The sequence below is a fragment of the Podarcis filfolensis genome (genome assembly GCF_964270895.1).
Source record: "Podarcis filfolensis genome assembly, chromosome: 14".
Lineage (NCBI taxonomy): Eukaryota > Metazoa > Chordata > Lepidosauria > Squamata > Lacertidae > Podarcis > Podarcis filfolensis.
The window spans coordinates 37,115,636-37,130,434 of NC_139616.1; the positions used below are offsets into that span (position 1 = coordinate 37,115,636).

The 14,799-nt window shown below is 44.4% G+C and overlaps 1 long non-coding RNA gene across 1 annotated transcript in view; it reads right to left on the reverse strand.

Moving 5' to 3' along the window:
• Positions 1 to 3,282: 3,282 nt before the first annotated feature.
• The window catches only part of LOC310749040, a 29,759-nt gene continuing 18,242 nt past the window's right edge, over positions 3,283 to 14,799 (reverse strand). The window contains exons 3-5 of the long non-coding RNA XR_014541451.1: positions 11,271 to 11,379; positions 6,630 to 6,692; positions 3,283 to 4,528 (exon numbers count right to left, since the gene is read on the reverse strand). This is a non-coding gene — a long non-coding RNA (uncharacterized lncRNA). The remainder of the gene's footprint in view (positions 4,529 to 6,629; positions 6,693 to 11,270; positions 11,380 to 14,799) is intronic.

The window sequence follows — 14,799 nt, forward strand, 5'->3', positions numbered from 1 at the left end:
GGCAGCGCGGAGCCTGTAGGTGCCCAAGCCACTGCGTCGCTCCCAGGAGAGACGCGTGGCTCGGGTGCACTGCAGGCCCCGAGGTGAGTGCCTTCTAGCATTTTGCCACCCCCCTTAGTGGTGACATCAGGGTGGCCCACCCCCACTGCACCCCCTTCCTCTGCCCCTGCAAGAGGAGGAGGAGGAGGAGTTTGGATGTGATATCCCATTTATCACTACCCTAAGGGGTCTCAAAGCGGCTAACAGTCTCCTTTCCCTTCCTCCCCCACAACAAACACTCTGTGAGGTGAGTGGGGCTGAGAGACTTCAGAGAAGTGTGACTAGCCCAAGGTCACCCAGCAGCTGCATGTGGAAGAGCGGGGAATCAAACCTGGTTCACCAGATTATGAGCCCACTGCTCTGAACCACTACACCACACTGGCTCACACCGAGCTAGATGGAGCCATGTCCTGGCTTAACATATGGTGCCTTCCTGGGTCCCAGTGTTCTGCATTCACATGATTATTCTGGACGCCTAGAGCAGCCGCGGCGAAAGAATTGCCGCCGAGAATCTCCGAGTTAAAAACGGGGTTTCCCCACTTATCCTCAGTCGCTGCAGTGAAGTTGTCAACCTGTCACTCTGAAGGCGGTTCCACAGCTGTAAGGACAGCGTCTCCCTGCCATGTCTTGTAATAAGCGATCCTCTTTTGGCAGGGCGGACAGCAAGCTACGAATGACCGATGAGCCATCTGAGTGATGGCATTTCAGCGTTGCCCAAAGATAATGCAAGATGAGCAGCTGTGGCCGTGTAGGAAATCGGCAGCACTCAGAACAGCCGGGAGCAAAAAAAGCGGAAGCTCAGACAGCGGAGCTAAATCAGGGGCAGAATGCAACTCCCACCACTCCTGACCATCCACAACCATTAGACTGGGTGGAATTAGATACTACCAGACACCCAATGACTGCCTTAGCTGCCTTATGCTGAATCAGACCACTGGTCCATTGCTCAGTATTGTCTACACCAGGCATAGGCAAACTCCAGCCCTCCACATGTTTGGGACTTCAATTCCCATCATCCCTAGCTAACAGGACCAGTGTTCAGGGCTTATGGGAATTGTAGTCCCAAACATCTGGAGGGCCTATACCTGGTCTACACTCACTAGAAGGAGCTGTCCAGGGAGGAATCTCTCCTAGCCCAACTTGGAGATGCTGGGATTGAACCCGGGACCTTCTGCATGCAAGGTGTGGGCTCTACCTCTGAGTCATGACATTTCCCCAAAGCATAGGAAGCTCCTTAATACTGAGTCAGACCACTGAGCTACAATCTTCTACTGAGCTACAGTCCTGCTCCATTGTTCTTGTCCCCTGTAATGTCTAAATCAGGCTTCCTCAGCCTTGGCCTGCCAGATGTTTTTGGCCTACAACTCCCATGATTCCTAGCTAGCAAGACCAGTGCTCAGGGATGATGGGAATTGTAGTCTCAAAACCTCTCGAGGTTGAGGAAGCCTGGTCTAAATTAGCACAGCTCACTGCATGAAGTTACTGAGCCATGCTTTGCCTTGTCCCCACTTCACATCCCAGATTACCAGCAGTGGAGAGGTGGGATCGTACAGCAGGATATCATGTACAGAGCCCATGAGTGTAAATTCTAACTTCAAATAAATACCGATGCGGCCTGAACTGGGGGTGACTACCAGGAAAGGGATCCAGGGGTTTGTGGTGGTGAGCTCGATTGAAAATGTTGACCCAACATGTAGCAGCAGTGACAAAAATAAGTTCTGTGTTCAGCATTGGTTAGGAAAGAGATTGTACGATATCATGATGCCTTTTAAAAATGGAACATCTAAACATGGAATATTGTGCACAGTTCTGGTCACCTCAATAGCTCAGAAAAGACATTGTAGACTAGAAATGGTGCTTCCATCGTGCTTGATTTAGAAGCTGCAGTTAGTGCAGAATGCTGCAGCACTATTGCTGACAGGAGTGAGACTCTGTCAGGATATAAAACCTTTGCTCAGAGACCTGCACTGGTTGCCCGTTCTCTATCATGCCAAATTCAAGGTGTTACTATTAGTACTTAAAGCCCTTAACAGCATAGGACAGTTTACTCGCAAGACCACCTTACCCCATATATGCCCCCTCAACTGCTTTGATCTGCAGAAGTGGCACCATTACAGGCGACACATTACACGTTTGTTAGAAATCCATCTATTTGTGTGGTAGTGGCCACACTTGGGAACTCCCTGTTTATTGATATCAGACAGGTGCCTTCACTGTACCTGCTAAAGTCATTGTTGATCAAGAAAGCCTCTCCTGCCATGTGGAATGTTGGTGTGTGTTTTAATGTGGTTTCTAGCTGATCATTGATTTTAATCATTTTGTTTTCTATAGTTGTTTGTAACAGTTCTCTACTGATAATTTGGTATCCTGAGGTTTCCCATCTCTGCTCTTGCAAGCTCCGCCGTAATAATTTAATTGCAATGCAAACAGTTTAAAAACCAAGAACATCCATTTTCCCCACACCAGAGATATTAAGACATCTTGCTTTAAAATTAAACGTGTGATTCATAATAGAGCATGGCAAAGCAGGTAGATTATGAGCTCCTGCTAAATTGCCACATATGCTAAAGACCCTCAGCTTTGATCAGGCGCGATCAAATTTTCTTAGGCACATGAGGTGCTCATTAGGCAACATATGTGTGGGGGCTATTTCAGTCACAGCAACAGCATGTAGCATGTGGAAAAAACCGAATATGTTAATCTGGAATATGTTAATCTGGGGAATGGGATTGAGCTTTCCCATTCCCCAAAATCTCTGGGGTGAACAGAAGCCAACCCCCACACCAGCATTATTTCCTGGGGTTGTATGTGATTTCCCCACCTCCTGCCCGTATGTCAATCAATGGAGAGATCTCCAGATGGCTATGGGAAACCACTGAATGATGGTTGACTTGGGGTGGGGGCAGAAATGCAAAACCACGTGGGATGGAGAATGGGATGGAAATTGATGCTAACTGACTGGAATGCTGAACAGGAACACGGCTCACTGAAAGGCTTAGCTGCAGGTCCTATTCATACACACCTTATTTTACAGTGGTACCTCAGGTTAGGAACTTAATTCGTTCTGGAGGTCCGTTCTTAACCTGAAACTGTTCTTAACCTGAAGCACCACTTTAGCTAATGGGGCCTCCCGCTGCCGCTGGGCCGCCAGAGCATGATTTCTGTTCTCATCCTGAAGCAAAGTTCTTAACCCGAGGTACTATTTCTGGGTTAGCGGAGTCTGTAACCTGAAGTGTTTGCAACCCGAGTTGTCACTGTTTAAGTTTTTACCCTCCTGTCTTAATTCTTGCTGTTTCTAGTAAATTGGTGTGGGTTCCCCCCCGCCCCAGTGCTGCAAGGTGTTCTACCATCTCTATGGCAACTGTAGTTTCAAACCATTTTTATTTCATCTACGGAAATCGTAGGGCTACATGAAGAGAAGTAAATTTTTGTGTCGAGCTTTTGTTTTTAAGAGAGCTTTGGCAATAAAAATGCTACTGAAGAGGCCCTTAATTATTTTTTTTGTCTGAAATGACAGGAATTGGCCCATTTCTGACCCTCACTCGACACCTTCCTATCCTACAGAGCAAGATAAAAATGAGTTTCATGCTGGACTTTGTTTCCTGTTGCGCGATGTGTTTGTGTTAGGTGTGAGTCAGGATGTGCCTTGGCAAGATGGCATGTGAATAGGGAAGGGATTCCTGACTCTTTGAGGCTGTCTTAATATTAAGCGTTATATAAGTACACAGGATAAATAAATATGCCCCTTGAGGTTTTAGCTGCACGGGGCCCTGTCTCTTGAAACGAGTACAAAAAGCATCTTCCCCTAGGTACACACACTACATGCATATTGCACAAAGTCTTTGCCTAAGGTGGCATCATCCTATAAACCACCCGCCCACAGTTTGCTGCCAGGGGAGCCCTAGCCCATTGTTGTTGTTTAGTCATTTAGTCATGTCCGACTCTTCGTGACCCCATGGACCAGAGCATGCCAAGCACTCCTGTCTTCCACTGCCTCCCGCAGTTTGGTCAAACTCATGCTGGTAGCTTCAAGAACACTGTCCAACCATCTCATCCTCTGTCGTCCTCTTCTCCTTGTGCCCTCCATCTTTCCCAACATCAGGGTCTTTTCCAGGGAGTCTTCTCTTCTCATGAGGTGGCCAAAATATTGGAGCCTCAGCTTCAATCTGTCCTTCCAGTGAGCACTCAGGGCTGATTTCCTTTAGAATGGATAGGTTTGATCTTCTTGCAGTCCATGGGACTCTCAAGAGTCTCCTCCAGCACCATAATTCAAAAGCGTCAATTATTCGGTGATCAGCCTTTTTTATGGTCCAGCTCTCACTTCCATACACCACTACTGGGAAAACCATAGCTTTAACTATACGGACCTTTGTTGGCAAGGTGATGTCTCCGCTTTTTAAGATGCTGTCTAGCCCATTAGGGTCCTGTATCTCATCAATCTGACCTGCACCTTGCTACGCTTTACCTGAACAGCCCCATGTACTGTATCCTGAAATAGAAAAAATACATATACATTACTGGTTACAAAAGTGATGGGGAGCCCAGTGGCAGAGCAAGGTGGGTGCAGTCCGCCCCGGGTGTCATCCCTGAGGGGTGTGTGACATCACCACAGGCAGCACCCCCCCGGGATGTTTGCCACCGCTGGCGCACCCACCTGGGAGGCTTGCCAGTTCACCCCCGCAGGTGGCTAGCCTCGCCCAGCATGTGCACCACTCCGGGTGCCAGAGCAGCTAGCTCCACCACTGGGGGAGCTTCCAGCTGATGGGCACAATCTGGCTCCAAAGACCTCTGAATCTGGCTCTGTCACTCTCCGTTATGCCCCGCCTATTCTCTCTAAGCCGCACCCCTACTAAGCCACACCGCTTTCCCCTGCCCTGCTGAGCTACAGCAGGTGAGCACTGAAGAGGCAGATTTCAGGGAGAAGAGGCTGACAGGTACAACTATGAAGATTACTTTGTGGTCCCCAATCAAGAAAACAGGGAAAGAAGGCCACTTGTTTTGAAAACTTTTGGGAGGTACTCTTTCCCACCCCTTTGTACTTTTAAATTTCAAAATAAACCCTCCTTTGTCATAAACACAAGGGACCTGATAAGATGCAGATAGCAGAGCTGAGAAGGAAGGTGCACATCAACAGCTGTCTTTGTCGCCTCCTTGTATTCTTGCGATGTGGTCGTGAATATTCTCTTTTTGCATTTAAAATTACAGAGTTTGGCACACGAAAGCTTAAAGTCTTGTGCTCATTAATGTTATTACATGTCCTGACAGCGCATTTGCTTTTTTTATATATTAAAAACTCTTCCTTGTTATTCATTCTCTAGTTGCTATTCTAAATTATAAATGTGCGTGGTTCAGCCCTTCCCTGAATTATATTGTTTCAGTGAAAAGTAAATCTCACTACAAGGAGACACTGATTTTAGGACACAGATTCCAGAAATATTTACCATGTGTTGTGTGAAAAAAAGAGACACCTATAATGAGCAGGGAAATCAATAGAAAAACAAAAATGTTAAGTTAATATAATCCGTGCTTCATTTGAAGACTGGGTTTTTAAAAGTAATTTCCTCTAAAGATGAAAGAGTTTCTAACAACGCCTATCTACTCTCAAGTTACAGGTAGGTAGCCGTGTTGGTCTGCTGTAGTCGAAACAAACAAACAAAAATTCCTTCCAGTAGCACCTTAGAGACCAACTAAGTTTGTTATTGGTATGAGCTTTCGTGTGCAAACTTAGTTGGTCTCTAAAGTGCTACTGGAAGGAATTTTGTTTGTTTGCTTGCCTTATCTACTCTCAAGTAATTCCCATTGAGGTCTGTGAGATTTACTGCCAGGAAGTAGGTTTTTGGATTGCAAAGTAAAAGAGCAATCCTAACCCACAACCCACACTGTTTCAGTAAAGTTTCTGAATAAATTTGATTTCTCTTTCTCCAGGCTCACAACTGAGTTAACAATCCTAGACCTTATTATTTCCTTCCCTTTACCTCCAATATTCACCTCCTTTGAGGCAAGGCAATCTTCATCTTCTATCCTCTTGCCACTTACTTACATTTATTGCATTTCTGTCCCACCTTTTTCTGCAAGGAGCTCAAGCTGGCGGACAAAGTCCTCCCCATCATCATTTAATCCCCACAACAAACTTGTGAGTTTAGGTTAGGCTGAGAGGCAGTGATTGGGTCCAAGGTTACCCAGTGAGTTTTATGGCTAAATATGATAAACCAGGTGAGAGGAACAAGGCACAAACCTGAAGCTTGGATCAACAAAAGAAAACAGGAAGGAACACATCCAAATTTGGGAGGACTGTGTTAAATCAGACTTCACTGATGAGGCAGGTGCTTCAAAGCTGCAGTTCTGTGACTCACCACATGGGGCAGTGGCACATAGAGGAAGTTCACCGCTCCTGACATATTGCTTTGGAAGAGATTCTGTCCTGGAAAGAGTAATGTTCTGTTCTGCTTAGAACAGCTGTTCAACATGCATCTCCATGTCACAGAGACTCTCGGGCAGCATATATCATTTTTTCCCACAATTCTCCCCCCTCTATTATTATTATTATTATTATTATTATTATTATTATTATTATTATTTTCTTCACTTACGAGGACTTTTATCCTGCTTTTCTGTTGTGAAAGCAGCCCCCCATGGTAGCTAGCAATTATATTCTGAAAGATAAGCAAGTAACATACAGTAGAAAATCAAGGAAAAGCAGAACAAACAGAAAGAAATCTAAATGCAGCAAAAAAAGCCAAACCAAAAGAAAATAAATAAGCAGCAGAACATCTCAGCTGCTGCCTTATCCTGGTTCTTAGGAGAAGGCCACGGAGCACAGCGAGGCATGGCAACACTGCAGGTCAATCATAGCACAAGGGCCTCTCTTTTTTGTTTCCAAGTTGTAAAAGGTTCATCCTACTGTGGTTCCCCAAAGGAACACCAAAAGACACAGGCTTTAAGAGAGAAATTAGGTCTTTAGTAATACAAACCTACATAGGGTCAGCCTCCTAAAAATATATAAATAAAATCAGAGGGATGCTGCCCTTTAATGATGTCAGGCACAATCCTTTTACACATCCAACTACACAGGTGGTTACCGCTTAAGCAGTCAGACAGTTACAGCAATCTTTCCCTTTCCAGTTGCACAGTCACAACATACTGTCATCATTCTTGAACCATGCAGAAATCCTTTGGCTCTTCTGACTAGCCCATCCCATCCTTCTCATGTGGATACACAGAAGCATCTATCAGTGTCTTCATTGTCTTCTGACTAATTGCTCTGTGTATTAGTGGCCTGCCAATGTCTGCATTTATTTATGTTGATATTTTTTTTCTCTTCTTGACCTAGGAATTCGTGTAATTACTATGCTTGGCCGATCTCCTAGTGTTTTGTTCTCTGTCGACACATCTTATATGTTTGCATTCAGTGGTGCTAAGAATTGTAAGGGAACACAGGCTTGCTCATATTTAAAACAGTCTGTTTGTTCTACTAGGAAAGGTTTCTGAAGGCTCATACACAGATTTCAGACTGCAAAGCTCTATCTGCACAAAATGAATCCAAAGATGAAATAAAATGGGAAAATTCTGCTACATCTCCTGATGCACTCCCTGCCCTATTTGACTGGCAATGCAGTGGAGGAGAAACTCAGACTCAGGGGAAGATGCCTGCATAGGCCCCAACTCTTATTCTTCTGGCCCTGGTGCTAAGGGAGTGAGTTCAGTTGACTTCTGCCCTCTAGCCTCTGGTTAAGTGGACTCTTTAAAGCAGGGGTGGGCAGCCTATTGCCCTCCAGCTGTTGCTGGATTCAACATTCATCTCCCTGACCATGCTGGCTAGGTTTGATGGGAGTTGTAATCTAACAAGATCTGGAGGACAACAGCTTGCCTATCACTGCCCCAGATGGTTTGAGATCAGGTTATGAGAAGGACTGCTTGACTTGTATGAGGCTGACTGGACTCCAAAATCAGCCTCTCATCTCTGATCTCCGGCCCATCAATAAGACATACTAGTTCAGGCTTCCTCAACCTCGGCCCTCCAGATGTTTTGAGACTACAATTCCCATCATCCCTGACCACTGGTCCTGCTAGCTAGGGATCATGGGAGTTGTAGGCCAAAACATCTGGAGGGCCGAGGTTGAGGAAGTCTGTAGTAGATTGACAGATGTGCTTAGGGCTTTTTCAGTGTTGGCTCATTCTTTGTGGAATGCCCTCCCCCAGAAAGTACATTGGACGTATTGCTCCCGATTTTTACAGTAACTCTTAATATTTTTTTTTATTTCAGTATGCTGTTTTATTAATTGCTGTGTCTTGGTGGAAGATTTGCGGCACATTTTAAGGAGTCTCATGTGGATTTCACTTGATAATGTTCATATTGTTGTGTGTCGTGAGGATGCTGTTGCCATCTATGTTGTTCCTGTCTCTCTGCTAGCTCAAATCAAAACACGGGTGAGCTGGAGGTGACAGGATGGGACAGGAGCAGCTGTGTAGCATTACCCAGATGCTCACAGCAGCTGCATAAAAGGCAGGATGTTGGAATGCGAGAGAGAGGTCCCAGAGAGATAGATAGATGGAACAGACAGATATTTGATGGCTTTACAGACCATGGATGGGCTACAGAGCAAGGAAAGTGAAACTAGGAGAGAGAAAATTGGATTATAAGGAGAAATAAAGGTACAGGGAGACATAAGGAAACAAGCCCAAGTTAGTAAAGTCCAGCGGCAAGCAAGGAGAGAGAAAGGGAAAAGTTCAAGGGTGGGGAAAGGAAAACTCTACAAGAGAGAACATGAGGGGCTACAGGTAGGTGGAGCTAAACTATGGAAAACATGGTAGCTTACAGATCCACCAGTTGGTGAAGATCCTACCTGGTGGTCTTTTCCCAGGAGAAGAAGGGACTTATAAACAAAAAAATAAAAATAAAATAAAATTACTTCAATGGAAACTAGGAATTCATGGCTAATATTCATTCAATGTTAATGGAAGTTAACACAGTCTGGATGCAACTTTGGGGTTATTAAGGAAATCAGAGTTCAGTTTATAGGTAAAAAACACACAAAAAACCGATTTATCAAATCAATGAAATAGAATTTGAACACAATTTTTAGAGGTGGAAAAAGTTCAAAGCAGGAAGAATATACCTTGGTAGCTTGAAATTCTACCTGGTCTCTTGGCAGGAGGCTCTAGTTATTAGATAAGAACATACAAAGAGCCTAGCTAGATCACACCAGTGGCCCATTTAGGCCAGCATCCTGTTCTCACAGTGGCCAACCAGGTTCCTCTGGGAAACTAGTAAGCAGGATCTGAGCACACCAACACTTTCCCCACTTGTGTTTCCCAGAAACTGTTATTCTGAGGCCCTCTGCCTCCAACAGAGGAGGGAGAACACACCCATTGTGGCTAATAACCACTGATAACCTTTGCTCTCACATGAGTTACGGGAAGTGTTATACTTCAGATTCCACATGGAAAAGTCAAGTGCACTTTCCCGTGTGTATGCTGAACAGTAAGCTTCATTTCATAATGAAGCTTCAAGAATAAAACTTCCTTAACCAAGATGAAACTGCAATTTCTTCATCGCGACTTCTTATTGTGTTTGTGTGCTTGTTCAGAAGAAATATTTGGCTCCCCAGGAGGCAATTTTTGGCCTGAATATTGAAATGGGTGAACATTTCACGCAGCTCTAGTAGAGTTGTACCACTCTCTGGATTGCAGCCAAGAGCTGCTTTTGAAATACAAATACCTTGGCTATTATTGAATAGCTGCCAGAAGCTTTTGACTCCCCCTCCCCTTTTCTTTCCCTGTCTGGAAATGTTACTTTCAGCTAGACTAGAATTTTTTTTTTAGTCCTTAAAGTAGATAGCCTATCATTTTTTTCTGACAGTGAAGGGTCAGCCAGCAAGGGCAAGGGAACCAGGAGCTGACATGTGGATCCATACATTAAACAAGATCATTTATTTTCTGCTTCCCATCTGAAGTTTGTTCCAAGTCTTTGGGGGACATGATTCTTTCTCTGCAGAAGGTTTTAGGAAACGCCACCAACCCAAAAGAGTCCCAATTCTTATTCTGCAACCCTCAACTTCTCTGTCCTCAAATAGGTGTTCTAAACCCAAGAATGGGGAAAATTCAGGCTAGGGGCCAAATGAAGGCCTCTGTCTCTCTGTCTGGCCCTCAGGACTCTCCCCGGTCACTAGTCATTCTCCACACCTTCCTCCAGTTCTTTTGCTAGATGAGAACATCTTCTTGAGCTATAATAATACCTTCCTTTTGCTTGCCAAAATATAGCATACCCTCCAAAGAAACTAGGGACATCTGTTCTTATCCAAAGAAACTAGGGACATCTGTTGTTGTTGTTATACCCCACTCATCTGACTGAGTTGCCCCAGCCACTCTCGGTGGCTCCCAACATATATAAAAGCATAATAAAATGCAAACATTAAAACTTCCTTATACAGGGCTGCCTTCAGATGGCTCAGGGGTTGCATAACTCCATACCCTCCAACATTTATCTGATGACAATAGGGACGTCCTAAAGAAAAGCAGAACATTCCAGGATCAAATCAGAAACCGGGAGGTCTTCTGTAAATCCAGGACTGTCCCTGGAAAACAGGGACACTTGGAGGGTCTGAAATACTGTACAAAACTAAGAGTCCCACCCATTGTTCCACCCACCCCTGTTATATGGCCCCCAGAAGGTTTCCTGCAAGGAACTACAGCTCTTGGACTGAAAAAGTTCCGCTACCACGTCTTGTGGCAACACACTCTATAGTTTAACTAAGCAGCTGTGAAGAAGGCTTTCCTTTTATTTGTTCTAAATATCCCATCCTTCAGTTTCATTGGCTGGCCCCAAATTCTCTGTCCACTTTCTCTGCACCATACATAATTATATATGTATCCATCATACTCTACCACCCAGCTAAGGCTCTTCTTCTCTTCTGTGTTTGTGTGTCATATGCTGCCAAGGGGCTCTTACCCATGTGGAAGGAGTCTATACCTGCTGGTATCCCCTTCCTCCTAAGGAGGTGTATTTGTTAAGCTTTCTGGAGAGAGGTGTGCCAGTAATTCAAGGAAGGTGTTTCAGGAAATGGAGAGCTGTGCCCACCTCAGATTGCTGCTGCTCTAAGTGAGCTGGGGGATTTGCCTATTTAAGCACACACAAACCCCAATTTCAAATAATTGCCTCATCACTAATCATGATGTCTCTATCCCCTGACCAGAGACTGAGAGTAGGGGAATGAGAGACTTTGACAACTTACCTGGATATATTATTCAGAGGACATTGAGCATGTAATCAGCAAGGGACGCCATCTTCTCATTTTTGGCAGGCTTGGATGCAATTTCTGATTGGGAAATGCCACAAAGAATCTGTATGATAAGGAAAAAATAATTCCCATGCATTGGCAAAGGGGTTAAGCAAAGTCACGGTGGATCTGATTAAAAATGATTTCACCATGCCTTCTTTTCATTTATTTTTATAAAAAAGATGATACTGCTGTATGCTTCTGTCTTCCTGGAAAGATAATATCCAGAGGCTTTTAATTCAAAGTAGAATGTCAGACAGAAGTCATATTAATTGAGCCAGGTTAAAGGGATCCAAAACATTCCGATTAGCTCAGAGTTCTGCCTTTCTTTCTTTCTTTTTTTTTTACAAAAAATATTTTATTATAATTCAGCAAATGGTATTTCAATCAGGTCCTCAACTAATTGTCTGGGGGGGGGGGGGAAGTATTTGATCCAAAAGTAAAGAATCTAAATTAAAAAAATCATCTCACTGGCCCAATCTTCCTGATCTTTTAGAAGAGTTTTTTATTTCTTAAAAAATACATTTTATATACCCATTCTTAGAAATGTCAAATATTGCTGAGTAAGAATCTGAAATAAATAAAATAATAACCTCTGGGGAGGATTCAGAATAGAACAAAGACAATATTTCCCCTTCTCTCTGATGAGTCTCTCCACTCCACAGGAAGGGAGAGAGCTGACCACTCTGCTTTCCCCTCTCTGACATCTTGAGTCACAAGGAGAGAATTTCTACTCTCCATCCCTGGGTACCAGCCTTCCAGGTTTTCATCTGCTCCTGCTCCTTCCTCCTCCTTTTCTGTCCGGGGCTGCCCATGACACCCGGGGCAGGTTACAAAAATAATATAATTATGAAAACAAGTAAAAAAACCAGTAATTCTGAACCAAAGCAGCAAGCATAGAAGAGGTGGATTCACCCCAAAACAGGGGTCAGCAACCTTTTTCAGCCGTGGGCCGGTCCACTGTCCCTCAGACCATGTGGTGGGCCGGACTATATTTTGAAAAAAACAACAATGAACGAATTCCTATGCCCCACAAATAACCCAGAGATGCATTTTAAATAAAAGGACACATTCTACTCATGTAAAAACACGCTGATTCCTGGACCGTCTGCAGGCTGGATTGAGAAGGTGTTTGGGCCGCATCCGGCCCCTGGGCCTTAGGTTGCCTACCCCTGTCCCCAAACATCTCAACTGTTGAAGACCAGGAGTAAGTGATGTGTCTTCAGCATATGGGGAGGGGGAGAGCTATATCCTATTGGTGTTCAGGCACACATTCTAGTCAAGTATAGTCATACCTCGAGTTGAATGTACTTTGGGTTGAGCGTGTTCGAGTTGTGCTCCACGGCAACACGGAAGTAACGGAGGGCGTTATTTCTGGGTTTCGCCGCTCGGGCATGCGCAGATGCTCAAAATGACGTCACACACATGCGCGGAAGCGGCAAAACGCGACCCGCACACGTGCAGATGTGCCGTCACATCTTGCATTCTGTTCGGGGTGCGAACAGGGCTCTGGAACGGATCCCGTTCGCATCCCGAGGTAGCACTGTAAAAACAACAAAGAAGGATGTGAGACAGAGCTGGAGAGTACTGTGGTCTGGGAGACTCTAGAGGGCTGCATTTGGCCCCTGGGCCTGAATTCCCACCCTGTCCACATCTTTATAGCTATTCATTCCTGGTTATGAGCACTCTTTGGGGATAAAGGAGTGTAAGGGCAGGTATATAGACTTTGAGTACTTGAAAGCAAAAAAGGTGAGCATTCATCTCAGTCTTCACCATTCTTGTTTCCTTGAGCTATCAAAATGCTTGATACAGTGAAGGAGTTTTCTCGAGAAAAGGCGCCGCCGACACAATATTAAATCTTCTGCTTCCTGTCCCATTGTTTTGTATTTGGAGGAACCGGGCTCCCCTTAATCCCTTCATATGTGATGATTGAAAGCTAATAGATAGCTCTGGTTACTTAATGTATGATTATATAAGAAGCACTGCCGGAATTGCCTGGAGATAATAATAGGAAAGAGGCAAAACACTCTGGATTTGCTAAGCAAAAGGGCCCATTTGATGTACAGCGCAATGTTTCAGATGTTAATTGCTTTGAAAGGCAGGTGTGGAACAACCGCTGCAGAGATAGCCAAAATTCTGTTCAATGGAATCATCACACTTTACTACGTGTTTTAGAAAGAAAATGGAAGTCTTTAATGTGTCTAAAAGGGGGCCTTCACTGCACTAAAGGAGTTCTATCCTTTGAGGCAGATCCTTGGTTTCTCTTTCTCTGTTAGCTGTGCAGCCTCCTTTCTCCCCAAATAGGCCATTAACAGAATAAAAAAAAGGCCCTCAATGTCTTTACAGCCACCATCATATCTGCTTCCAGAAGATGTGATGATGGCCACCAACTTGGATGGTTTTAAAGGGGCTTAGACAAATTCATGGAAGGTAAGGCTGTCTATAACCGCTAGCCATGATGGTGATATATTCTGCTTTCAGGATCAAAGGCAATTAGGGATGGGGAGAAATTTGATTCAGTTTACATTTAAAGGCAAACTTACCTAATTTACACTTTCTGAAATAATGTGTGAACCAAAACACAACCACCCTTCAAGATTCACACTCATCTGAAAGTTTCAGTGCCCTTCTCCAACCAAAGAATGTGTACAAAAAGGCATATAAGTGTGCATATTGAATGCATACATTGGCAAAATTAACATAGGAAATGCATTCTGTTAGGGAAAATTGCTTGGCAAAAATGTGTCCTGCAATGCAGTCTATGTGGGGCTACCCTTGGACCTGGTTCAGAAGGCAGCAGCCAGATTGCTGATGGGGGCATCTGACAAAGAACATGTAGCACCATTGTTAAAACAGATGTCCTGGCTGCCCATCTACTGCCGAGCCAAGTTCAAGGTCCCTGCATTAATTATCAAAACCTTGAATGACTTAGGTCCTGAGTACCTCGGGGATCCTTATATTCCAGCTTGATTGCTGAGATCATCTGCAGAAGCGCCATTGGTCATTTCCTGAGTTGGTGAGTCTCGTTTGACAAAAACAAGAAGCTAAGTGAAATATACTCAGAGTCGAGAGTGGATTCCATGCTCTTTATTCAGCTCATAGTGGTGAGGAGGAATGGAAGTTCCCCTACAATATCTGCTTTATATACATTATTTACACAATGGGCTGCACGTGATTGGCTAATTCCGGGATTCTCCTGTCGGCCAATCAGGTTATGGATTCACTTCCACCTGGAGCTGGATTGGGTGGCTCCTGCGGACCAATCATACTGCTGCATTGTTCTAGGACCAATCAGACTGCTGCATTCTGAATCCTATTGTTCTAGGACCAATCAGACTGCTGCATTTTGGATCCTATTCAACTCAGTACATAACACTGAGCTTCTAGTGTCTTCAGCCCACTAATGAATTGAGAAGGAATTCTATTAGGCAGGGAACCTCCTCTACAGAGAAGCTGTGGCAGTGCAACCAGGAGTAACAGAGGA